Here is a 27,303-nt window from a genome sequence, read left to right as displayed (position 1 = left end):
TGACCTAAGCAAAAGCATAACAAAATCTAACTACTTTTCAGCACAGTGCAGAGCAAATACCTCAACCATATTGTCAACGCATAATCCGTTCCTAAAACAATGGCTCAGCATTTGAGTCACCCAGAGCGTGAAGGGCAGGTGGAAAGGTCAGTTCCGCCATGCTTCACAAAAGCAAACAAGGAGCAGGAGCTATACAGGAGGCTGCAACTCCACAGGCCAGGGCATGGCAGACCCAGACCAAGGGCTCCACTTCAGGCTCCATCGACCCCTGGTGTTCCCCCGACCCAAAGCTTCTCCATCCTCCCCCAACTTCCTCTTCTCCAAAAGAACCAGGGGAGGGCGGGGAACAAACCTGAGAGTTGGTCCAGGAAGACTGCCAGAAGCCCTCACTCCATTCCACTGGAGAACCCCAAAGATGGTACAGTGTCTCCAGAACATGTGGGACTTAATCCCAGAAACTTTGAGAACCTACTAATTAGTACTTAGCTGAGCACCTTTCTTCCTCCTCTCCACAGACAGTCACCATTTCACTATGTGTATGGTGGACCCTGGACACTTTCTTTTTAAGATCCTAAGTATACTTATTTTTTAGATTCTTCTTCATTGGCATAGTAAACATTAAAAGTCCTATTAAAAATTCAATTAAAATAATCTTCTAGCCAAACATTTTTCAAAGAATTTTTGTATTTTTTTGTCTTGGAATTATTTGGTGGCTGATTATTTGTTGATAGTCTGCAGTGACTTGTAAGTAATCACAGCTGAGTTAACCATTTAAAGAGACTAACAAAATCTTTGTTTATATATTTATATGTAAACACATTTAAGCCTTTGCCTGCTTTTGAGGTCTTTGCAAAGCACTTGTCATTTAGCCATCATAATCCTTATGTCTAAGGAAGATCAGTGCTGGACTGGAGGAGACAGAAAGGCTGCTAGAGAACGGAGGCCCTTTGCAGGGAGTAACAGGAAGATGCAAAGTGAGGACAGAAGGAAAACTTCCTGGATGAAGACACTACCAGAACCCATGCCACAGAGCCTCAAACTCAGCAGACAGCAGAGGAGACAGGCCAAGGAGCAACATTCCCTTATGTGTGTTCAATAAGAGCATGCATGACACTATCAGGCACTGTACATATCAACAGGGACAATACATAATTTTGTCTTTGTGAGCTCTCAAAGTGATATCCTACAGCCAGAGAAAGGAGGGTGTGGAGTGGGCAGAAGATTCAGTATGACCAAGAGCAAAACAAAATGGAGGTCCTGAAAACAACTCAGCAGAAGCCAAGGAGAGAGGACTTGAGGTAAAAGGGGCTCATGAAGGCTGCCAGGGCACAGACACATACGCTCAGTGACAGCATGCAGAGGCCAAGAGATGAACGAGCTCAGGTCTGCTCAGGCGGTAAGGGCCTCCTGGGAGACTACGTAATGAAGCCATGCCTGGCAATGGTGGCCTGCAGGGCTGGACACTGATGGGTGACCTTTATATGAGCAGCTAGTCCATAGAAAGGCAAATCTGGAAGAACCTGTGTTTCTGTTAGAGTACTAGTGCACTGGAGCAGGACAAAAGCAGAGCCTGGCTGGAATGGTGGCACAGTGGGAGGGGAGGGGAGCAAAGGGTACAGAGCACTGGTGACTGCTCTGGTGATCTGCCAGTGTACAATGTTGGTCGGGCTGAGTCACCAGGGTGAGTAGTACTGCGCCAATAAATAACACCTTCTTTCTTCTCTCCTTTCCTGAGAGGACTGGAGGCCCATACCCAGAACATTTTAGAAGCCTAGAAAAAGAATACAAAATTGGGAGAGTCAAGAGGGTGTACATCTATTGTGGCAGAGATTGGACAGCAAAATGGGAAAGAAAAATGAGTAGAATTTAGGGGGTCAGGAGGGAGTGAGGTAGTGAGGGGAGGCTAGCCCTCTGATTTGCTTGGTTGTAATCTGGGAACAGTCTTGTGGATGCCAAGAGATGACTCAGGAGAAACAGGGAGTATCATCCCTTTTCTGGAGTTCACAGACCACCAGACAACAGTGCTTAATCTTTAACTGTAACGCACGATGATAATCATGACCAAGAATCAGGTACAGGTCAGCGATAGCATGACTAGGGAGCAGGGGATAATATGAGGGAAAGCAGGGGAAACTTGACAGAAGCTCCAGTGAAGGCTGTATCAAAGGACAGTCAAATTTCCATATGATGTTACTCTAGGGGGAAAAGAGTGTGGGAGAGGAAGTGTGTGTGTGTGTGTGTGTGTGTGTGTGTGTGTGTGTGTGTGTGTGTGTGTGTAAAGTTGGAGGATCCTTGACAGGAGTTATGATGCTGACAGCATCCATAATATACACATTGATGGAGAAGATGGCAGCAAACAGTGAGACAGGTGCTGATGCTACCTACGATAATTAATACTGTTTATTTATTTATTTAATGTATATGAGTGCTCTCTCTGCATGTTCTCCTGCATGGCGGAAGAGGGCATCAGATCTCATTATAGATGGTTGTGAGCCACCATGCAGTTGCTGGGAATTGAATTCAGGACTTTTAGAAGAGCAGACAGTACTCTTAACCTCTGAGCCATCTCTCCAGCCCAATTAATACTGTTTTTATTAGGAAGAAATCATCCTGAACATTTTCAACAACAAGCAAGAACAGGGACAAGTAAGTTCTTCTTCTTTTTCTTTTTGGGTATTCAAGACAGGGTTTCTCTGTGTAACCTTGGCTGTCGTGGACTCACTTTGTAGACCAGGCTGGCTTCGAACTCACAGCGATCTGCCTGCCTCTGCCTCCCAGAGTGCTGGGATTACAGTCATGTGCCACTGTGCCCAGCTGACAAGTTCTTAACAACAGAATTCTGCTGTTGATTGGTGAAATGCAAGATGCTTTCATGCTAAACAAAAAGCAATAATCTTACTCTCAAAACTGGAAAAGCTCTGCCTTTATACAAGAATTTCCCCAACTGAAAACTGGCAGCCATTTCTCATTTAAATGGTTAAATGTGAGAGAGAAAAAAAAACTTCATAAAAAACATAGTTTTTTAAAGCTAGTGTTGAATATACATTAAAAAATACAAAAATCATTGAGTTGAAAGAGATTAAAATGAAATACAAGGAACATTTATTGAGCTTAAAGTTTTATTATTTTTAATGTGTAGGTGTGAGACCAGAGATGTTGGATTCCTTTAAAGCTGGAGTTACAGGCAATTGTGGTTTGTCCAACCTGTGTGCTGGTAACCCAACTTAGGGCCTCAAGAAATCAGCAAGTGCCCTTACGCTGGGAAGCCATCTTCCTAACCCCATTTCCTAATTTACTCAGGAACTTTTCTCCTCTTTCCATTTCATTTTCATTATTTTTGATTCAAAATCTTGAATACTTGACAGTGTGTGTGTGTGTGTGTGTGTGTGTGTGTGTGTGTGTGTCCGCGCACGCCCCTCTTCACCTCTGCAACAGGAACAATTGAGGACAGGAAGGGCAAATAGTTTGAGGGCCCCAGTCTAAAGAGGAAGTCCTCTGAGCATGACATCACCATCTGCATGAGTCACCTGCATGAAGAAAGAGGAAGGAGCACACCCAGGAGTACCGGGAGAGCGTCGAGGTGAGGGAGTCTCAGCAGAGCTAGACAGTGAGCAAGAGAGACACAGATTGTTGAGAACGGAACACATGCGATCTGGGAACTGCAACTTTTATATACAGTGACCCAGTATCACAGGATGGAGGTGGAGACATAGGAAGGACACGAGCTGATGTCAATGCGCAGTCTCATGCAGGCACAAGCCATCATAGGAACTATACTGTTCCTCTCTCAGGCACTGCTACACTGAGAGAAATTCATAGGATGAGCCAGTGAGTCATATCATACTGTAGCATATAAATAGAAAAAATTTAAAAAGTTATGACTTCAAATAATGGCCATAAACTGAAAGTTGGAAAGGTAGTTTTAAAATGCACTTTCTAATTCTTTTGAACTAAAATCAAATCAAATTTAGGACGCTGTAGGAAGACAGTTCAAACAAAAGCTAATTTTGTTTAATGAACTAACCAGGAAGGCATTGTGAAAAGTATTGTGCAACCAAATGCTCAGCTAATTACTGTGAGATCAAATAACTGTTGCCATAGTTACTGCACACTGTTTTCCATAATAACTTTTATCACTTCAATAAATCTTTGTGACGCAACAAATATAAAAAGTTTACTGTAACATGACTATAATGTTTTGGAAGGCACACACCGACAGCTGACCTACTGAAATCACCTGCCCATATTTGTCCATGAAGAGGGGGTGGGACCAGTACCTGAATGGCTCAAGATTGAGATGGCTCACTGGCTTTTTAAAAAACAGGCTGTAATATTTCAACAGTTGAATTTACCAGGGCCTGTCATAAAACAGAACAGCCAATGGCCATTTCAGTATGATTACACTTTGTCTCTGCAGTTACGAAGCAGGACTGTTAAACTCCATACAGGGTAGCTGATGACATATATCAAGATGGAACCTTCTCACACTGCTAGAGGCTTAAGCTCCGGTCCAGTGTCACCCAGTTCCTTCTTGGGGGGGGGGGATTTTAGGTAAGACCTTACTCTACAGTCATTTTCTGCCTACTCTACTGTACAGCCTTATTACATGTATATACATATATACATACATACACACAGCAACTCCTTGACTATTTAAGGTTGCTGCATGAAGTGTTAATTCACATAAGAAATGACAAAGGAGGCTGTAGTAAATGACTGGCTGGCTGTTAGTTAAAATGATGTCAGAGCTTCACTGGAAAATGAATACTGTTTCCTTGAATATAAACAAGGACTTAAGCCCTGGCTGTATTCCTGTCCCTTCCCTACTATATGTAGGGTTTAGTCATCCACTCACTTTCACTCTTCTGGTATCTTGTTCACCTACTTCAAAATCTTATTTATTGCTGTGATTTAAAAACAAGTAAATTGGAAAATGTGGTATAATAAGGTAAGTCTGGTGATAAATTTTTAGTTTGAGTATGATCAGATAAAGAAAACTATAGATTCAAAAGCAGTTTGTTGATGTAAAGTTGCCTGTATCGCCTGGGGCAAGTCACTGAGTATTTCTGGGTTTTCCCCATCTTTGGGGGGGGGACAGGGAGGCAAGAATCCCCACCTACTAACTCCCAGCGATACTATGCAGATCAATTACTTTGAGATCTTTGAAGGTATAAAGTTCTAGGGATAGTAATCATTATCAAGATGAAACACAAAGCATACATATGATTATAGAGCTATTAAAAGCAGGCTCGAAAGCCAGTATCAGAGGGGATCCAACTGTAATAAATGCATGCTACAGAACCCTGAGGTGGGACCTCACTGCTTCTTACTGGAACCTGATTCATAACCTTCTCAGAGCTGTTCCATAGGTCTCCGCATGAAGAGGCCCAAAGCCATTTCATTGTTCATCTAAAGGATGAACAGTGAGGGTTCCTGTCAGCAACTGAATCAACCTTTGATGACTGTCTGTTGGAATCCTTCACCTTAGAGAGCTCAAGGCTGGCACTGGCCACAGGTACCCCTGACGCCCAGGTATTCAGGTTAGAAATTGTCCTTAATCCACCTGTTTCTCCTTCCCTTCCATTACCTCCATCCCACTTGTTGCCTGCCTCCTAGGCAGCTTTCAGGTTCAATTCCTTCTCTCCAGTTCAGTAGCTCTTGCCTCCGTCCAGATGGAGCTAACAGTTCAACTGAGATCTTCCTCACTTTCCTGCTCCTCGTTTACCTCTCCCTCCTGCTTCCCCCTTCCCAGAACGTGACACAGTGCCAACCGTGACTTGTCTCAGTTCAAGACAATTCAACTAGGCTGGAGACATGGCTCAGTGGGTAAGGGCGCTTGGATCCCAGAACCCATGTGAAAACACTGGGCGTCTACTGTAGCTCTAGCACTGTGGAGGGGGAGAAGGATAGCTGGGGCCCGCTGGCCGCCAGCCTGGCTCCAGGGTCAGTGAAAAAGGCTCAAAGGAGTAAGGCAAAGAATAAAAAAGGGTATCTGCTCTCCTTCCCTGTCTCTCATACATGTACACACACATGCAACACACACACACACACACACACACACACACACACACACACACACACACACGAGCACGCAGGCTACCGTCCTCAGGATAAAATTCAGATGTCTTGGTGAGCCCTATAAGGATTTTGCTGACTCACCTGCCTACATTGTATACTATCTCCAACTTAATATTTTTTTCTGTATGTGTGTGTGTGTGTGTGTGTGTGTGTGTGTGTGTGTGTGTGTGTGAAGCTACAGGCCAGTCCCAGGTATTGTTTCTCAGGTGCTGTACTGTCTACCTTGTTTCTTGAGGTAGGGGTTTTTACTAGCCTGGAACTCACAGATTTGGCAAGGCTGGCTGCCACTGAGTCACCACATGCAGCTTTTTTGTGCTGATGGAAGCCAGTTCTCCACACTTGGAATCATCTCCTTGGCTCCCACACTCCCCCTTGATGTTTTTAAAAACACTTCTCTCCTTATAGTCTAGTCATCCCTTTCTTCTCCATAGCTCCCTTCACTTGTACCTACTGCACCTGCCATACTGTGCTGAGTTCTGTGATGTGAGATACATGTGATGTACAGAACCGTGAGGCAGGAACAGTGACAGCCTGGTGTAAAGTATGTCTGTACACAATAAATGCTGAGTGAATGAGTGAGCAAGCGAGCAAACCCTTCCAGGACAGGACAGCATGGTATGCTAGCTAACTTACTCCTTGTTCTCAGCTGGAAAGGGCTCTTGGGTTCTCTGACGCTTCAACTATGATGATGACGACCACTTTAGATGTCTTGTTAGTGAGACTCAAGTGATGTGAACTGCTCGTTGTTCCAGACCTAAGTCACCTGAGTTCTCCTTTTAAGCTTCTGAGTCCTATCAGATTTCACCAACTCTTGTCAAGGAGCAAGCGATGAAAGCAGAGCAACAGGATGATCCTGCAGGGAGCCCTGATCACTGACTGCATGGTCCCATCTGTCAGAACCACTGCTGTAAAAACATCTCTACTCAAGTGTCTACTCAAGTGTCCAGAAAAAAACAGCCTTCAGCCACAAAGGTAAAGTGCCTCCTTCTGCTTTAGCTCCTTCCCGGTGGATCTGGGTTGGTACCTTCTGAACTCAGCCCACTCCTGGGATTGCTCCTGAGCTCTGATCTTTAGGCACTGGCTCTGTAGGATCTTGGTGTCACTGCTGACCGTGCTAATCTTTCTGAAACTACTTCCTCTCATGCCTCCAGCACCTTGTCCAGCACAGACTGCTCTTACGATGTTTCTCCTCTTAGCCAATGGCAGTGTTACATCCCAGCCCTTCTGCTCTGCCTGCATCTCCAGTGATCTAAGTAGTACTCTCCTTTGTATACAGCACTGCTTCACAGAGAACACACCTGGAATGACTGAGCATCTGTCCCTGTACTTTCTAAACAGTTTCCAGACACTTTTTTGTTAATGGATTTACCATTCCCTAGGCCACTCTTGATGGAGCACAAAAGGTCGTTTTGTTTTGCTCTCCTCTTCCCTTCTAACAATTAGAAAACTATTAGGGGCTAATGCTAATTTCTCTGCCATTTATCCCACAGCAGAGGAAATTGACATTCTTTGCTTCTAATCTCACTAACCAAATGTTGGCTGGTACAAAATAAGTATGCACACAACCAAGTGGCCTCTGGCCTCTGTTTTCTTCTTTGCATTAAACTTTTTGCAACATCATTTACCCCAACTAAGATCTTCTATAATTCAGTGCAATCTGTAAGACAAGCACGAAGTCCTCCAGGCCGGTCCTCAGCTGCTCAGCAGTGTGGCCTAGGCCCTTGGGCGCTATCTTCCCGGTTCCCATGGGCTCACTGCAGTAAAACAGGGAAAACGCATGCTTCAGAATGAGACCCCTCCTCTCCCTCCGTCTGCTTCTCAAGCCACGTGTTCAATGACTGTAGCTGTGAATCAGTTTTCATGCTGTGCTGTTCTCAGGGCTGCTGAAACTCCTCACATCTGCCCTTCAGAACAGACACCGCAGCATTCCAAAACAGAGTTCCTTTGCCTGCAATCTCATTTACCTCTACTAAGATTTAATTGCAAAGGAAAACAACAGTCTATTCCTGCTCTTGCCTTCTATTTCTGACCGCTGATTTCTAGACCTGAAATTCCCAGGCAAATGTGCAGGAAATGATCAGTTGAAGAGTTCGCTGCTCTTTGCAATGCAGTGCAGGATTAACTGATGCACACGGTAGAAAACAAGACTGCAAGGTGGAGACGAGCATCTCCACACGCGGATGTACTTCCTCCACAGAAACAACGATGACAATAACTGGGTTTGACGATTTTTATTATTAAGAAATTTCTGTCAGATAAAGTAGCTCACACCTGTAACCCTAAATCCTAATACTCAGGAGGCTAAAACAAGAGGATTATATCAAGTTCAAGGCTGATCCTCTCTCAAAGAGCAACACCCTCAGGGGGGAAAAACTCACCAAAGAACAGTCTGTGAATTTTTACCATATAGTGTCTGAGTTTATATATGGTTGCTCTTGGTTGTGGACTTGGCAGTTGAAAGTACAAGCACGCACTGTTCCCAGCTGAGTTTATCAAACACGGCCCTGTTATAAAGCCCTCTGTGCTACATCTTAGTGACTCAGAACATTCCTCCCTCCCCAGCTCAGCCAGAGCTGGCTCTTTGGATTGGTTTCGATTATTGGCTTTGATGTAACCTAGGCTGGGCTCAAACTCCAAATCCTCCTGCCTTACAAGTGCTAGTGTCATAGGCATACAGTACACTAGACTCCTTAATTTGGGCCACAAAACCTCGTTCTACTCAAAGCGCTGTCCTGTAATGTTCCCTTGGCAGGAACAGTCACAAATCTCAAGTCAAAAGATGTAAGAGAACAGAGGGAGCATGACTTAGATTCACAGAACAAAAATGCATAAAGGTCAAAGGATATTTTTAAATAACACGGCTCAAAAGCCTAGGAGAATTTAAAGACAACTAAGACAATCAGGCGTTTTAAGTGAAATGATGAGAAGGCCATGTGATCTGGAGTCAAATGCAGGCTCTGCTACTTCAGGCCATGTGACTGGGCTACTCAGAGTCTCCAAGCCACTGTGGCACCAGGGTGACGTGAGGGAAGCACTGGCCACAAAAGCAAAAATCAAAGAGTATGCAAAACAAAGTAAAGTAACCTGAACTAATCAGGGTGAGTAATAACAAAATGTAATAATCTTAAAAATCAATGTAAAATACAATTTGAAATCAATTTCAGGTTCTGACAATATATTTAATAATTTACCTTTCCTTAATCCAGATACTATCAGATCCTGTTAGAATTGAAAATCAATATGTACAATGGTGTTTACTGTGATTACTGAACTTTTGGCATACCCCCTTAAATTCTGCACCTGAGGAGAATGTTTCACCCCAATTCCATCTGTGCTCGAGGCCTGAGATTTCTCATTTCTACAGACAATGAAAGCAAAAGACGCTGAGACACACAGCCAAACTTCGGGGTGGAGCGCAAGGAGTCTTATGGAAGAGTTGGGGGATAGAAGGACCTGGAGGGGACAGAAGCTCCACAAAGAGACCAATGGAGCCAACAAATCGGGGGTGGGGTGGGCCTGCAGGACTGTGCATCATGAGACCTAGATGTAGTCGATAGGCAGCACAGTATCCTTGTGGGTCCCATAACATGGGGAGGAGGGGCTGCTTCTGACACGGACTCTGTGCCCACTCACGGATCACTTCCCTCTGGTGGGGTGGCCTTGCCACACCACAGAGAAAGAGGATATACAGACAGTGCAGATGAGACTTGATAGGCTGAGGTCAGATGTTAGGGGAGGAGGGCTCCCTCTTTCTGAGGACTAGAGGAGAGAGGAGGGGGATGAGGGAGGGGACTACAATCGGGATGTAAAGTTAACAAATTCAAAATAAAATCAAAATAAATCATAAAAGTTAAAAAGGTAAAAAGCAAACGTTTAAAAGAAAGAAAGAAGGCAAAAGATGCCGTGCTTGCAGGGCAGCTATGAAGATTAAATGGAGCATCTGCATGGGTCAGACGCAAGCACTGGTTTTAACTGGCAGTATTATCTTAATAAGCGAGAGGAAAGAGTTAAGATCAAACAATGGCCTGATAATGCTCTGGAAGATAACTAGCACACTGCCCTACTTTCTCTCCTATCCTGCACTCATTCCACATAGCCCTCTGGGAATCTTAAATGGTTTTGAGCAGCTTGCTCTATGCTAGACCCCACACAGCCCTCACACAGCAGACCCCACAGAAGCCTCACAAGGTATCTCAGATATAACCAATTTAATTCATTCCTTTGGGGATTTTCTTTTGACAGGAACATGAAAGGAATGAAAAACAGAAATGCTTAGGTTAAGAAAAAAAGAACTCCCCTCTTTGTGACAGGCTGCTGTGGGCTGTACCTCATAATTTCTGGGAGCATGTTCTTTCACTGCTTTTAGGGCTTGCTCTCAGAAGGCCTGTAAAGATCTGACCTTCGCCTCCATCACAGTGACAACTAATGTTTGTGTGTTCTTTCAAGAGCCAGGCAAGCACTAGATGCGCTTGGCAGCAGAGCACCAACAAAACTCGCAATGAGAGACTGATGCTTTCCCTCATCCAAGCCAGGGGACGAGTGGTGCTCCACGCACGGAGGAGGACTGGTATTGAAGGTGATTGTTTCTGTTTTTCTCCTTTGAGTCAGGGTCCCTCTGTGTAGTCCTTGCTGTCCTGGAACTCATAGTCACCTGCTACTGCCGTCTCCCTGATGCTGGCCAGTGTGTGGTTTTCCTTGAGGAGAAGGTCTTCCTGCATAGCCCAGGCTGGCCTCACAAGCATGCTTCCTGTTCTCTGGACTCCTGAGTGCTAGGACATGTGGTGAGCTATCATCTTAGCTGTGAGGAGCTTCTTAAGTTGATACATGATGGAGTTTACTTTAGGGAAGATTACTTTAAAAAAAAAAAAAAAGCAGCACCTTGCTATCATATCCCAACAGGTACCCTGATGTCTAAGGAGGACTTTTTAAAACCTTTAGGGGGCAGGTGAGCAGCTTGAATCCTGGTTTACATGTGGTCACTGAATTTTCAAATTCAAGTCTGTGTTTCTTGTGGTCAGGGGCCAACTCCCACCTTACCCTTTCTTTCCCTGGCCCTCCACCTGAGCCCTCTGTAACTAACACACTTGCTGACTTACTGCAAGTATGGACTGGGTCGTCTTTCCTATGTGAGTCTTACTTGCTTAAATTATTATTCCTCACCACCTCATTCCAAAATCCCCACCCACAGGCAGGAAGTGGCAGTTATACACGTAAATGTACAATGGGCACACACCCTATATGCTTTTCACAAAGGCAATGAGATGACCCAAAACATGGCCAGTTACAAGACAACCCGTTGTCTGTATACAGGCAAGGCCTTATACTTTCCAAAGCTCTTTCAAAATACTATTTCATTTGATACTTACACCAGTGCTATGAAGTAAACAGAGTGAGCAACAGCATTTCAGAGAGGAGGCAACGGACACTGAACGGATCTGCCCTCAAGCCACATAGCCAATCAACGGGGACAACTGACCTTCTAGTGTAACACTTACCACAGTACATCAGATGGTGGAGCTGACAGCAGCTAGTTCCAAGTTCCAAAGTGCCTGGCACAAACCAGCACACAGTACACTCTGACTGTCTTATTTATTGCTGTTACCTAGTGTCTAAAGCAAGACTTGGCAGCGTGGACAGTGCACGATGGGTAACATGAATGGGTGAGCGAATGAGTGGCAGGACAAAGGGAAGGCGTGACTCATGCACTCTAGTTACAGACAGGAGTTTTCAGAAAACTGTACGAAATTGGTTCTGTGAGCTTGTCAACTCTGTACACTGCTTCTGTACTTAACCGGCTCACTTTAAAACTATGTAGGTGTTTTCTGACCTAGATTCAAAGCTAACCTTTAAATCTCCTGGTTATGAAATCTGAAGGATTAAATACTTGTTCTGTTGAAAATATATAATGGCTTAGACAAGGAAAAACAAAAACAAAAAACAATCCCTAAGAGTATCATTAACTGTATTTCCAGGATTCAAGAGACCAATGAAAGAGCTAATAAGTATGCTTATCTCCAGGGAAAGCATAAGTTGCCAATATTCAAAGGCCCTGGGTTCAATCCACAGTAATGCCCAAAAACCCTGAGCCACAGTCACAGCTGCACACGGAAGCAGAACTTAACCATAGGAAAAGCCTACTCAGATGCTGCGATAAAGACTCACATAGGAAAGATGATCCAATCCTTGCATCCTTATGATACTGAATCTGGACCAGAACTGAACTGTAGTTTCCTGAGAGAATACCAGTATTTCTAACCTGAACTGACCATGCTCCCATTTCTTGCCCCAGATAAACAAAGCTGAGATTTGCTGGCATGAGCTTGCTGTACACTGTAGCCACACGAGTGACTGTCAGTGTTGGATAATGAACTCTAGACACTACACACAAAAATTAGTAGCAAGTCAGTGACTGTGGGGTACCTAGTTAGCCTTTCTCTCCTTTCATCCTGTCTGAAATGTAAATAGCTACGTCAAAGCTACTGAACTCTCTCCTCTGTGTGCTTCATTGCACACATCTGGCTCTGTCTAACATAGTCATGTTCTGCCCGAAAATGCATGTGCTGCAGGGAATTCTTGGAACTAAACTGTGATGCAATAGCAAAAGGCCTGGCTAGATTTAAGCTCTCGTGTGAGAAGGTGGTCAGGCCCAGAGCAGGAAAGAAGACGCTGCTGCCTCAACATGCAGCAAGCAAGGATGGCTACAGAACTGGAGATGTGCAGGCAGTTAGCCTGTGTACCAAAGCCTGTCTGACAGTGCAGGCACCCTGCAGCTAGGTGCTATCTTGGTAGAATGATGTGACTTCATCTTTATCATCTGGGTCAATTCTGAAAAACACATTGTCACAAAGGGCTGACACCAGTGACTTAGCCTAAGGTACCAGACTCTGCCAGGCAAGGTCACACTAAGGGTCACTCCCTTTTGCTACACTGACTCACCACAGAGCTGTCTTCTAGGTTCCTTGACCTGAAACCCAACCTGAGGGGAGCAGCAGATGTGCTCCAGCTCTGGCCTGACCCTCACTCTGGCCTCTAGGATATCAATGAGCCTATTTGGAACATTTAAATACTGTAAAGAAACATGTATTGAACAATGCTTATAGATGGCAGTATCCAGCCCTGAATGAAGAGACTTTGCACAGTACAGTAATATTGAGTTCATGAAGAACGGACAGATGCTGTAGTAACTTCATAATCACATAGGGCCTTTTAACCTTAAGGACAGGATAGACACTCTTCCTATTTCACAAATATAGACGCAAAGCCTCACTTAGTTGTCTTAGAACTTTTCTTAGTTCATAGCACAGGATCTCAGAGATTACATGGCAGGACTACTTTCTGAGCTGCTAGGACATGTCAGTGATAGCCTGGGCTAAAACCCATCGCTAGCTAACCCCAAAGTCCATATGGTGGACATTGAGCTCCAAACAGCAGTGTGGCATATCTGAAGAAAACTGGAACCAGAAGATCTCATTTCTATTTGTATCTTATCCATTTACAAGTGTGTGGCCTGAAATCCCCAGACTCACACTGCACTTCCTGGTCTGTAAATGCGGTACCATCATCTGTCCTGACTTTCAGATGCACTAGAAGCATCAACTTATAAGGCACAAAGCACATACAAACATGAGCTACTGCTTTCAGGATTACTACTGTTATGGGTGTGGGAGCTGCAGTAACAGGAGGCCAGTAAGGTAGGGTGCAGCTGCTCCACAGTTGTTTGGGGAGACCCAACCAAGCATTCCTGTACATCTGGCAATCTTGGTCCAGCTGCCAATCCCTGACTGGGACTATTCTTTGGCATGGTCCACAAACAGGCCAGAAATAAACTAGGAACCAATGTTCAGTATACTACAATGCCTAGGAAAATTCAGGCTATCTCCTCTAGTTACATCTTTTCCACATGAAGTCTTGCCCTTTCCTGCCCTTCCCTTCTTCCCTGTTACCCTTAGCCCTTACTCTTTTCATTTGCTTTCCTGTGGTTTCTCTTATTCTTGACTATGGTCTAGAGTTTTCCTGTCTTGTCTGTTGGAATCTTCATGGCATTACCTTCCTCTTAAAATAAAAAAATTATTGTATTATGTATGGATACTTTGCACGCACATGTGTCACGTGCACCACGTATATGCCTGGTGCCTGTGGAGACCAGGAGAGGGCAAATGGGTTTTTAGAATAAAGTTATAGATGGTTGTGAGCTACCATGTGAGAGCTTGGAATTGAACCTGTGCCCACTGGAAGAACAGCCAGAACTCTTAGCCACTGAGCCATATTTCTAACCCCCTGTGTCGTTACTTTAAAAATGAATAAAAGTATGCACATAATGTCTTAAACAAAGCTTTGTTGTTACTTAAGCATGCTTCATTACTTCTGGGATGCCCCATTTTCTCCATGGCTTGGGCCAGTGAGGCCAGGAGGGGAGGAGTGCTGCGCTGCTTGAACAGGAGCCCTGGGCGCAGCACACTACTGATGCCGCTGCTAGTACAACATAGGGTCTCTAGTATCATCTAGGTCTTCTGGGTCACCCACTGACCCTTCCTGCCTACTAAGAGTGGACACTCATTTCTATTTCCTTAACGGATTATTTTTAAATGCACCTCTTTCTTTAATAGCTACAAAATCCTGCTTTATTCTTTTTCTCTCAGTGGACAATTTGTGTCCTATTTCACAGAAAGCAAGTCCAACAACTATGACCTTCAATTTCCTGTCATATTCTAAAACTGTTGATGTCTATACCCATCCTTACTATATCCCCATAGCTTCCAAAGATTTCTCTGACTCTCTGCCCTTCTGTTTTCAGCTGGAGGTTCCTTCTTCTCTCCACTCCCCCCATTTCAGTACTTTTTTCTTTCAATCATTTCTTGAATGGCATAAACTCCTTGGGCTATCTAAGCATTCACCTGAATCCCATTCTTTTCATGGCGCGTGTTTTCTAGATTTTCTTCAGCCCTTGGTTTTTATCAGTGGTGTCTCTTCTCATTTGCCCAGCCTGAATAACAGCATCAGAATGGCTTTCTACTTGTCCTCACTGGTCCAGGAACAAGCCCCCACGCCCACCTTGTTGTCATTCTGCCCCATCTCTTTGTGGGCTCATTTCCCTCGAGCCATCTTCTCAAGGTCAGGGTGCTGCAGAACCCCCTTCACTGTGGTGCGCTCACCTGCTAATGCTATCCACTTCCACTCCCGACTGACCACCACATACATCTCTTCGCAGGGAAGTCTCCTGTAACTTCTGACCTACATCTCTACCTGCCTCGCTGGGATCTCTGGAGAGATGCCACAGATGGAAGTCCAGCAGGGTACAGCTGAACACATAGGCTCTGCCTTATTTACACTCCCCACACTCCTCTTTTCTCCATTTTTGGTGGCAGCAGAACCTGGCATTCATCTAACTTAAACACTGTGGGGATCGTCCTTCATTTTTAGCATTCCTGCTTACAATCAGTTATGAGGGACTACCTTACCAAAGCAAAACAAATAAGAATCTCTCTAATTAAACAACAACAAGACTGATTAGATATTTTTGAGTCTACTTTTCCCTCTACATCTTCACTGCAGTCTTAATCCAGGCTCTTGTTGCCCATGCCTGAACAACTTGAGGGCGGGCTCTCTCTAGTGCTTCCAGTTGGCATGTGCACTGCTCTGGAACTGGAGACCACTCTGCTGCCACAGTCTCCCAAGTGCTGGGATTATAAACTTAAGCCACCAAGTCAAGACTCTATCTAGTTTTGACTCCCTCTCAAATCCACCTTCCTTATTGCTGACAGAAGGTCTGTCTAAATTGTTCTGTTGCTTACATACAATACAGCAAAATCTCAAACTGTCCACAATGTTGCCTTCACTTGGGAGTAAGTTCTCTTTGATTCAACCACTGCCAGTCCATCTGGCTGCATCCTCAACATGGCTTGTTACTCCAGGAATACCCGAACATTCCTAACTCCTCTGGGCGGCATGCTGTTTTGTTGCTTCTGATCAGACCACTGTCTTCTCTGCTTCCCTTCCCGCCCCTGCAATTAACAGGTCAGTTGTCATCTTCCTTAACAATGAAGAAAGGATTAGGCATCTCTCCTTGGTGTTCATGTGATACCAAGTCCACACTACTCATGCTAGAATTCTACACTGTTGCAAACCTGTTTGTGTGTCTACTTCCTGGTTCCTGCAAACAGGCAATTCTGATATTCTGTGGCTTAACATTAAAACTCACTTATTTTTTAGCTGATTCTGAAGTCTGGAGAAGGCACTGTGGGACGACTCTTCTGTTTCACAGCATCAGCTGGAGCATCACTTAGCTAGCAAGTAGGTACTGGCTCGGCATCTCACTGGTTAGGTCTCTAACAGGGCAGCTCATACACCACCACAGCATGGCAGCTGGGCTCCAGGAGCGAGCATCCCATGAAATAGGAGGTAGGAGCTGACATTTCCTAAGGCCTGGGCCTAGAAACGGATAGGACATGTCATTCACTTCTGTCACTTCTGCCATATACTACTGGTGTAGTCAGAGAGACCAGATTGAAGGTGGGGTGGTAGATTCTCACCTTTTAACCAAACATGTGCCCAAGACATTGGGGGCAGGGAGGGCTTGTTTTTAAAAACTCTTCTAGGACTTAGCTGACATGAGTGTGCTGAATGAGTGGATTCATTCCCAAACTGAACTGCCTCCAAACGAGCTTTCTGCATCAATCAGCATCAATGTAGCTGATGCTAGCCACATCAATTAGTAATAGGCACTAAGCTCAGAGGGAATCAGGCTTTAAAATCTTATATAACACTTAACACATGGGAAAAATCCACCAGGTAAATGATAACTTTTTTTTTTAAACCAAGAGCAGCTGAGGTGCATAGATGAAAGAAGGCAGCAAAGAAACTGGGGAAAGTAGCAGTTACCATATAAGGATGGCAGTGGTAACATACACTATTTACTACTGACCTTCCTTCAGTCACAACTTCAGAGTCTGAAGAGCATTTTTAGTTTCTTTCCTGTAAAGGGGGGCATGACTCACGTGTACAAACTGGGTCCCATTTATAGCTTTCATTGCGATTCAAGAGTCATATCTGGGGGAAACGTTTTTGCGGCATACTGATGACCCAAATATGGTCCAGACATCACGCAGCCACAGCGCTCAGTCTGGAGGGGTACACTAGACATGGTTTTTAGGTGTCTTCAAATGAGACAGACTGAAAACAGAAATGCCAGCAGCAGAGGCATCAGTTTGAAATACTACATGTAACTATTGAAGTCAAAGGAAAAGTAACTAGATAGCAGAAGGATCAAATTACCACACCAATTGTAAGAGGAAACCCGGGCTTCCTGATCTTGCTGAGACAGAACCTCAGCATGTAGCCCAGGCTGGCCTTAGGCTGTGTCTCCTCCTGCTTCTGCCCCTCACAGCAAGTACCAGCACACCTGGATAAAGCTGAGTTCAGAGTGAGGCTTAGCCTTGAGAAACACACGCGGCGGAAAGCAGTTACTTTCTTCTAGGCTTTCTGAGGAGCTTCTCGGACATTGGACAATCATAGAGGTTATGACATAGAGGTTATAAGAACAAAAAAAATTTAGTGGTAACTGCCACCTAAGTGAGTATAGGGAGCATTTTAACAGGACAAAGTAAAATCAGTTTCCCCCAAAGGAAGGGACTTTCCTTCTTCTTTGGCCTCTTCTTGCACGGTGGGGTGGGGCAGTTAGGAAATGAAATAATAGTCTCTCACACAGCAGACTGCCTTGGTGACTTTACACTACACCTCTCGATGAAAGGTATCCTGCTAATTTAGCAACTCCATAATAAAGATAGGTCACATGAGCCTGCACACCAAGGATTGTTATCTACAGCTCCTGCCCTGTGTTTCCCAAGCTACTGTTTGTTGCCCATCGCCCAACTGTGTAACTTACGAAATCCACTGACGAGATTAGAGTTAAAAGCAGAAAGTGAAGAAACAAAGCCTCTCAGTCTATTTCAGAGATACTGCAGGAATTTCCCAAACTCTATCCATAAAGATTGTATCATTTTTGCTCACAGCAAAGAAAGAAAAGAGAAGGAAAGAAAGAAAGAAAGAAAGAAAGAAAGAAAGAAAGAAAGAAAGAAAGAAAGAAAGAGACAGTACTTCTTTGTGTGCAAGGCTTTGGTTGAGTATGTGAAGTTCAGAATTTGCTTCTACTTATTAACTTAAATTATCTAGCACATAATGGCAGTTTAGCATCTTTCAAGATCAGATGACACGCAGCCCATACAAACAAAAGTGTGTTCCCACCATGTGTACCTATTGCATTTGTTTATGTAAGTTAGTTAGATTTACTTAAAGAGAAATGCAGGCCAGGTACTACACAGCAAGACTTTGTCTCTCAAAACGTAACAGAGCACAACACCCACACTCCCACACCCACCCACACATACACACACCCCTCAGTATCTGGGAGGCAGAAGCTCATGGCCTAACAGCCAGCCTGTACTGTATGGAAAGACATATCAAAAGAAAACAAAACACCAAACCATACCCGCCCCATCACTCTCCAACAAAAAAGAAAGTCGTACCAGGCTCAATATTTTATTTAAAAAGTGAGCTTAATAAAGCCAGCTTGCAGGATGTTGTAAAACTTAGACCCGTTAATCAAGGAAAATGCCTTGTGTGTTCCTTAAAACATACTAGGCACTAATTTAAAGGCTACTACTATTATGAGAGGCTCTTCTAAGAAGGAATTTAAGCTGGATTTTGACAACATTGATATATTCACCTCTTAAATTCTTTATCTTTAACTAGATTCTGCTGAATTTATTTGGAAGACCTTGTCATACACTGAATATATAAAATTTAACTTTCTTCCCTTTTGCATCAACATATACATAACTACCCACATACAAGTCTCTCTCACTTAAAAAAAAATCAGTGTTGCCCATGAGATAATTTCCCACTAAGCGTGTACTCCTTCCTATACTTAATTTTTGGAATTTACTTTCTGAAAAGATGTAACATATTTCTTTGGTTTGTTTTTAAGTATTTTATGTCATATGTTCACATCACTAATGCAATTTTGTTTGCTTGTTTATTCTGATTCCTCACACCCCAAACCTAACCTCACTCCCTGTTTTACTTCTTAATAGGCATAAGTGCCATGATCATGCCTATTGGTCCTGCGGGGATCTTACCGCTTTAGTGGAAATGCAGCATTTTAACTACAGAAATGTTGCATATATACATGTAAAGCAATTTCAAATCACTGTAGTCCTACAACCAAATAAAACTGTTTTAATAGCTGCATATATCCTTTCATATTTCCTATACAGAACATAATAAATAAATTATTTCATGAAACTGAGATTTTATTGTGTATGCTGTTTTACAGCGAGGCTAATATTAGCATTATAATTAACACTGTTACAACTGTCACCATAAATATCACTATGATTATAGAAAGTACAAAGACTAGAGGTTTAGAGGGTAGTTCAATGGTTAGAGCACTTGCCTAGAATACATGAGGCTCTGGTTCAATTCCAAGCACTGTAAATAATTATAAATAAATAAATTCAAAAACCAAAAGGTTCAAAGAGGCATGTAACAATGTAAAAATGAGACTCAGGAAGATACGGCTACAAACTTGGCTGTGGTGGCACAAGCCTATAGAATAATCCTAGCACATGGTGAACAGAGGCAGGAAAACCATTTTTATCTCTGTAAAAAGTCTGATGGCAGCCTGGGCTACAGGTTACCCTGTCTTAAAACTAAAACAAGACACAAAGAATTTTAGCCACAATAATTTCAGATAAATCTGAAAGAGAATGAAATGAAACCAAAAGGGCTATTTTTAATTAGTAAATACTTATCTGTAATAAGGAACAATCCTTATTCCTTTTTCCTTATATACAAAAAAGTCCTTATTCCTTTTATGCTAAAAATACTCCATCAGCTCTCATCAGCACAGAGTCACTAACATCCTTAGATTCTAACAGCCAGCAAAAAGACAAAAAGAAGACAATGAAAATGGAATAGATGGGGAAACACATGGCACTGAAAACATAAACTGTATCTTTTACTTCCCCACCCCAAAGATTACAAGATAATAAATAAGGTTGTGCAATGTTTCTAAATGGCCATGCCACCTTTATGAACTTAAACATCTCAGAACTGACTTGGAAAGTTTTTTTAAAATTCCAAACTTAAAATATTAAAGTGATGTCAGAAATGTGGGAAATTTTGTTTTTGCCTCAATCTGTAATCATGTGACACCAGTGTCAGCACTGCACTAGTCTTGGTGGACCACACTTCTCACTCTATGGTGGCGCAGGATGGGGCGAAACCTGTGGCTTGGTGGGGTCACACTGCGTGTTGTCGTCACAAATGGAAGGAAGCCGGTTGTGCAAATCAAGGTGGACATGAGCAGGTGGCATGCCAAGTCCCTTCACTGGGTTTGGAGTAAACAGGGAAGTGCCATCAGTTATTTTCTGGAGGGCACTTTGTTAGCTCAGTGAAGTCGGCTAGAAATACGACCCACAGAGGCCTATGGCAGAGACGACACCACCACAGACCGGTGAGCAGAGCAGCAAAACCATCCGAGTTGGAGGCCAGGATTCACGCTTGAATGCAGACAGGGTTGACTCTCTCCTCCCGACTCGCCCTCTGATGGCACTTCTCTTTGCAGAATTGGTGATGGGACTCAGGGCTGTGCACGAACTAGGCTAGCTCTGGCACTCAGCTATAACTCCAGCTCTGGCACTTGGAGACTGTTTTTAGGAGCTTTGAGGAGCATGCTTAATAGAACAGATTGATTAGAAGGTAGATTCTGTCATCAGACTAGTTTTGAAAGCTGGGTGTCATATGGCAAGATATTTGATTCTCCTGTGTCTCTTTCCTTCCCAGTAAAACATTAAACTGTCTTCAGTACCACACAAGCCTTGTAAAAGCACAGAACAGCCTCTGGAAGCATCTGAAGATGTTGGTGAGTTGAACACCTGGCATTGGGCTATGAAAACTCACAATGTAAGGAGTACTGATGCTGGGTTCCATGCCGTAAAGATTCAACTTCGTATAGAAAAGCTTCAAGTTCATCATGCAAACACGCTTCACTCCACCGATTTCAGCAGTTGCCTACACCCTTATTGTCTCAGAGGATGGACAACTTTATTCTTCTCTTCATAAACTGCCCCAAGTACCATGCCTTTCGACATAACTGGAAGGTTCTAACGGCATATAAGATTACATAGTGTTTTTGTTTCATAGTTTGGTTTTAATACTTAACATTAAAATCTTCAATAAAAAACTTCAGTTCATCAGAGTGTATCTGAAGGTAAATATGGGGCTTAACAAATTTTTATCAAAACACTGATCAAGTATTTTTATTGAGAAGCCACCATTTCCCCTGTGACTTGGAACTCCATCACATACCACGATCTTGGACATCTCATGACAATGGCCACCTGCTTCTTTACTGTCAGTCTCCCTTGGCAAGTGAGGGTTCACAAAGAAAAGCAGAACCACATGGCTCATTGCTGGCTCTCTAGACACCTAGAGTCCTGATGTGCACTCACACAACACACAATGCACGCCGAGAAGGCCCTTTCCAGAGGCTGCACCTTGGAATGTGACTATGACACATGGGCTCCATAATGACCAGTGAGCAGGACTTCTCCGGCAGGACTCTCAGGAGAATGTGGTTTCGATTCTCTCAAGGTGCTGACAGAATTATTTGCTGATGCTAGGATTCCCCACCTTCTGTCACTTCTTCTGACTAAGTTCAAATGAAGATTTCACATATATAGGTTTTTGTTCTTGTTTTTTTTTTAAGGTTTGTCGAGACAGGGTTCCTCTGTCTAACAGTCCTGGTTGTCCTGAACGCACTTTTGTAAACCAGGCTGGCCTCGAACTCAGTGATCCACCTGCCTATGCCACCCGAGAGTTGGGATTAAAGCCACCACCATGCCTGGCTTCATATATGTAGTTTTAGGTAAAGTGTTTTTTACTTCTGAGAAAATGAAAAAAAAAAAAAACAACAACTAAATTATAGAAATTGGTTGTAATAGAGCAATGTGACTCTGGTTAAAAATTGTACTACTGAGTGTTGTCAACACTTTTGCTCTCTCTCATGGTAAAATATGACAAACAAGGTGGTGGTCATGTTAAGGACCTTGAATGGGGTGATTACTTCACACACACTCTCTCCAGCTGTAGACCTTAAATGTATGTAAGTTTTATTAAGAAGCCAGGAAGTTCTTCCTATTTTCCCATGCTTTGAAATAGACTAGACAGCACAGGAAGTAATTGTTTCTTTAATGTACAACAGAATTTATGGGTAAACATGTCTCAACTTTGCATTTTGGCAGGGAGAGGGAGTCTTAAGTTCTATTCTTTAAAAAAAAATTTTTTTTATGTGCATTGGTGTTTTACGTGTGTGTGTTTATGTGTGTGTGTGTGTGTGTGTGTACAAGTGCGTGCCCCAGATCCCCAGGAACTAGAGTCACAGACAGTTGAGAACTCCATGCGGTTGCTGGGAATTGAACCTGGGTCCCCTGGAAGAGCAGTCAGTGCTCTTAACCACTGAGCCATCTCCCCAGCCCCTTTAAATTCTATTAGTATCAATACCATGCCCATAGCCAGTTTGAAAGAACTTTAGCTGTTTTCCTAAAATTATTTTTTACGATTCTGAATATTTTAATTATGAATAGATTATTCTTTAAAAACGTTTAGAAACACATGTAGTTTTTCTTTCTGGGGTTGGGGATCCAACCCATGGTCTCACACACTCTAGGGTACAGCTTACACTGAGTTCTAGAGCTCTAGCCAGGCTGGCCTTTCAAATGTATACTTTAAAAAATTGGTCTCAACTCTGACCATACAACTCTGACCACTCATAGTTTCTTTCTTTATCTTGTTTTCTTTCTATCAAGCTTATCCGGAGTCTTCTCTTAGTAAATCATGCCCCTAGACTCACCAAGTCCATTGCTTTTCCATCAATTCTTGCCAGGACCATTACTTTCTTATTTTCCTGTCCTTTTGCTTTCTGTTTTTAATTCTGCATTGCATGACTCACTTATGCTTCTTTCTCTATCTTAATAAAGGAATTATTTCCTTTTATAAAATGGTTTTAGCAAGCCTTCTCCTCCCTGAAATTTTGATAAATCATGTACATTCTTCTCAATTAGTTTTAACTACACTTTTAATGTATCTTCAACTTGGGTAATAGATTTATTTTTTTAAATTTCAAGTGACTCTCACTTTGGTTGAAATGTGACACAAGAGTAGCCTTTTCTGCATTATGATCACAGAATTTGCTACGTACAGCTTCAGTGTTTTAACGGCCTGTAACTATTTCTTTGTGATAGAATGTACCTCTTATAGTGTGCTGACTTGGTAAGTGAGAGGCTTCTGCAGCCAACACAGCACACGGTACAGCCAATTAAATAAGCTCGGTGACGACTCATCTTCTATGGCCTTTTTGCTTGTGGATGTCCATTTGCTATGAAAGAAATGAGTTCCAAGTTGCAACATCGCTGTGGTTTTGCCAATTCTTCTACTCCTGAAACATGCCTGATGAAAAGCAAGTTTCACGATCATCACTTTGCCAGCATCCACCACATTCTCAGTAGTTAACAGAGAATCACACTTACAATACACTTTGCTTTAAGTTTTTTAACAATATACCCCAACTTTTCTCATCTGTTGTTGCTTGTGACATATTTCTACTGCTGTCTGTGATTTTTTTTTAAAGTGCCTTTGGATTAGATTATGGTTGGCTAGAAAGGAGCTCTGGATCTCTGTCTTTTAACAGAGCAGGGTATCCAGAGCGCTAATGAGGTTTGGCTTTAACTTTACACTACATTCTGTTTTTCATGCTTATAACAGCTTCTTTTCACTGTTCCTTGTTCAGAGTAATTAGGAAACTTTCCTCCATTTCCTATATTAAAACATTTTCTCATCTCTTTTTAGCCAAAAGAGACAAGTCTCTCCTCTCTCTTGCTGCCCTGCTAGGGATGAACGTTACATCGTCCTGTGCCAAGTTCCTGTATTCCTGCCGGAATTCCTGTCCCTCCCATTCTCCTGTCTTTGTCATGTTGGCCCAAATCCTGCAACAGCAGACAGACTCCTCTTGTTTGTTCTATCACTCTTGAGACCATTTGCCATGGCCATCACAACTCACTGCTACACTAACAACTTGATATTCATAGGTAGTTATGTTATCTAATTACTTGGCTACAAAATGGTTCCAAGTTGGTACTCCCTACACCCTGATACATTTTTTTCAGTGCTAGCCCATTATACGTGAGGTATTGTGTATGGCTCTCAAGATCACCCATGACCTTTCTGTTTCCTATAAAGGAAAGATGTCTCGGCTTGCTGTAAAATGGTAGACCGAGCTTTCCACCACTCTCCTTCCTCTCATTACTCCATCCCTCTGCCTATTCCACTCGCACATGCCTGCATGCTTGTACTTTTTTCTTTTTTTTTTTTTTTTTTTTTTTTTGGTTTTTTCGAGACAGGGTTTCTCTGTGTAGCCTTGGCTGTCCTAGACTCGCTTTGTAGTCCAGGCTGGCCTCGAACTCACAGCGATCCGCCTGCCTCTGCCTCCCGAGTGCTAGGATTAAAGGCGTGCGCCACCACGCCCGGCGTTACTTTTTTCATCTTAAACTGAAACAATTTTATGAGAATATGTTTAAGAGTGGATATTTCACCACTATTTTCTTTTTATTAAAATAGATTTCATGCTAGACATTTGGGAGGGTGGGCACCCATAATCCTTCTGAAGATTCAGTGACGCTATAGCCTTCATTCTTACTATTGTTCATAAATCCTCTTACACAATTTATAAGCCACTTTGGTTTATTCAATTTCCACCTTTTCACCTAAACTTGCTCACTTGATGTCCTCAGGCAACCAATACCAAAAATTCAGAGTGTCCTGTTTGCCTTGTATGTTTTTTGGTTTTGTTTATCTGTTTTGAGACAGTTTCTCTATGTAGCCTTGGCTGTCCTGGACTCACTTTGTAGAGGAAGCTGGCCTCGAACTCACAGAGAACTGCCTGGTTCTGCCTCTGTAAATGCTGGGATGAAATGCGTGCCACTAGGCTCAGATTATCCTACTTAAAAAAACAAAACAAAACTGTGGATTTTCATCAAATCTTACAGAATTAGAAAAAAATGGGAAAACCAAAAACAGTTGAATGTGGCTTAAAGATCCCTTCTCCCTGTACATACTGTATCCCAAGTATAGCCAGCAGCTACATCTTGAGGCTCACTTTGACACTGCCAAGAGATGGATACATAAGCTCTAAGCCACTTCATGGTATGTGTTGGTAAAACATGGGCAATCTCTTCTATAGCACTTGTGTGACCTCCAGAAGTGTCTACTTTTAGAGTGCACACATCCCACCCTACTACAAGACGGCACAGTAAATCATCAGTGCCTTGAGCTTGCTACTGCTATAAGGTGGGGTAGCAGCAGTGCATACAGACTGGAGGTCCTCAGCTTGGCTTGTAAGGTTCCAGCTAAAACCAAGCCATGTAAAAAAGGGCATCTGCATGGCCCCTACTTCCCAGTAGTAAGCAGCAGTGGTGACCTTGGCCTAATAAATCATCTGGGCACTCTAAAGGAAGTAACAGTTGGAGCTGGGTCGTCAAGGTTATAGCAAGTGTCTGAAATTCAATATGGAATCCTAATCCGAGTCTACTCACTACTGACTGACACAACCTCATTGCTCTCTCACGTGTTATAGTTTCCATCTCAGAATGTGGTTTACACTCCTTATACTATCTTGGTGTACTCAACTGGTCCCTCTTTTGTTTTTGTGAACTTGCCAGGCCTGGTTCTCATACCCTATTCTCTCCTTCTATTTCCCCATCTTATTCACATTCTATCCACATGGCCTGGCACCCTCACCCACCTCTTGCCAACTGCCACCTCTATCAGTGGGTTGCAAAGTCCTCTCCAGGACAGTGCTTACGGGAACACACTCCTGTCAGGAATATCACCTGACACTTGTGTCTCTACATGGGAACACCCTAAAATCTCAAAGGAGCATGTGTAGCCTGTGGGCTGTTTCCTACGCCCAGGAAACCTGTCTGGGTCCACCATCTAGTGAATGACACCATTTGACCATTAAGCTGCTTATTCTGGAAGCCAGAAACGCACTGCCACCAAGGACAGAGATGGTGCCAAGTGTTCACCAGCATATCTAACACTGTAGCACAACAACTGAAACACTTGAATTCTTCTTGTCACTAACTTTTATGGTTTCCAATGTTTACCTTTTCACTCCTTAGCCTTTTTTATCCACACTTTTTAGTATGTTGGTAGACAGTAACTGTTTTTGTTCCTAACCAGCACATTCTTCCTGTTGGCAGTATCACCTCCTCTGGCCCCTGTCCTATGCTGCAGTCAGAATTTTATTCTCAGGCAGAGATCAATTCCTGTGCCTCCTCAACTTACTGCCCTCAAAATAAAATGCAACATCCACGAGATGGTTCAGTGGGCACAAAGTGCTCCCTAATAAGCCTGACGACCCAAACTGGATCCATCATAGAAGAACAGATACTCAAAAGCTGCCCTTTGATTTCTGCAGACACCACGCCTGTTCCCCTCCAATAATAATTTTGCACACACAATGAAAGTTGCTCCCTCATGTGTGTTATGTGTGTATGTTAAGACAAAGTTTCATGTAGCTGATTTTAAACTATGAGGCAAAGATTAACTCTGGATCGCTGTGCCTTCCCTTCCTAAATGCTGGGGTTACGAGTGCACCACCACATCCAGCTTCTACAAGTACTTTGTATCCAGCACTCCTTTAACCTAGAAGAACAATTCAGATGAAAGTGGAAGGGTTTCTTGTTGCTTAAAAGACATATTGAAAACTTGTGTGACATTTTCCTCAAAGTATTCTGTACCTCCCGTATTACGGAATAGCTGCACACTTATCTGTTTCTGCAGCTACACTGAACGTTTTCATGGGTGGAGAGTGGCTTTTCCCTCAGGTTATATCTCAGTGTTGTGCAGGGTTCCTGGCAGAGGACACAGTCAATAAATATCTGGAAAGGGACTGACCATGGGAGCATAGGAAACTTTGGAACTCTATTGTAGCCCAGGCATCTGAATGCCCAAGTGGTATGCAAGGGTCCACCATACTCAACTTTTTTTTTTTAAAGAATCATTTTCAGATTGTCAAGAATCACTAATCCTAAAAATTTAACAAGTTACTGCCAGGAAGTATTTGGTTAAAACAGTAGATTTAGAAGTATATTATAAATTAGTGTAAAA

General features: G+C 43.1%; 1 protein-coding gene and 1 long non-coding RNA gene across 5 annotated transcripts in view; one reads left to right on the top strand and one right to left on the bottom strand.

The window, feature by feature from the left end:
- Window positions 1–27,303, bottom strand: part of NSMCE2 (NSE2 (MMS21) homolog, SMC5-SMC6 complex SUMO ligase) — a 217,361-nt gene that overhangs the window by 72,620 nt on the left and 117,438 nt on the right. The window lies entirely within an intron of this gene.
- LOC311578999 lies at window positions 1,662–27,303 on the top strand. The gene is made up of 6 exons (XR_014773022.1): window positions 1,662–1,681; window positions 2,599–2,646; window positions 6,860–7,050; window positions 10,525–10,654; window positions 16,288–16,368; window positions 20,920–27,303. It is a non-coding gene; the product is annotated as an uncharacterized lncRNA (long non-coding RNA).

This window comes from Acomys minous, assembly GCF_964271855.1.
Source record: "Acomys minous genome assembly, chromosome: 12".
In the NCBI taxonomy this organism is placed as follows: Eukaryota; Metazoa; Chordata; class Mammalia; order Rodentia; family Muridae; genus Acomys; species Acomys minous.
The sequence above is the reverse complement of the archived record's forward strand: the minus strand, read 5'-3'. Positions and strand labels throughout refer to the sequence as shown.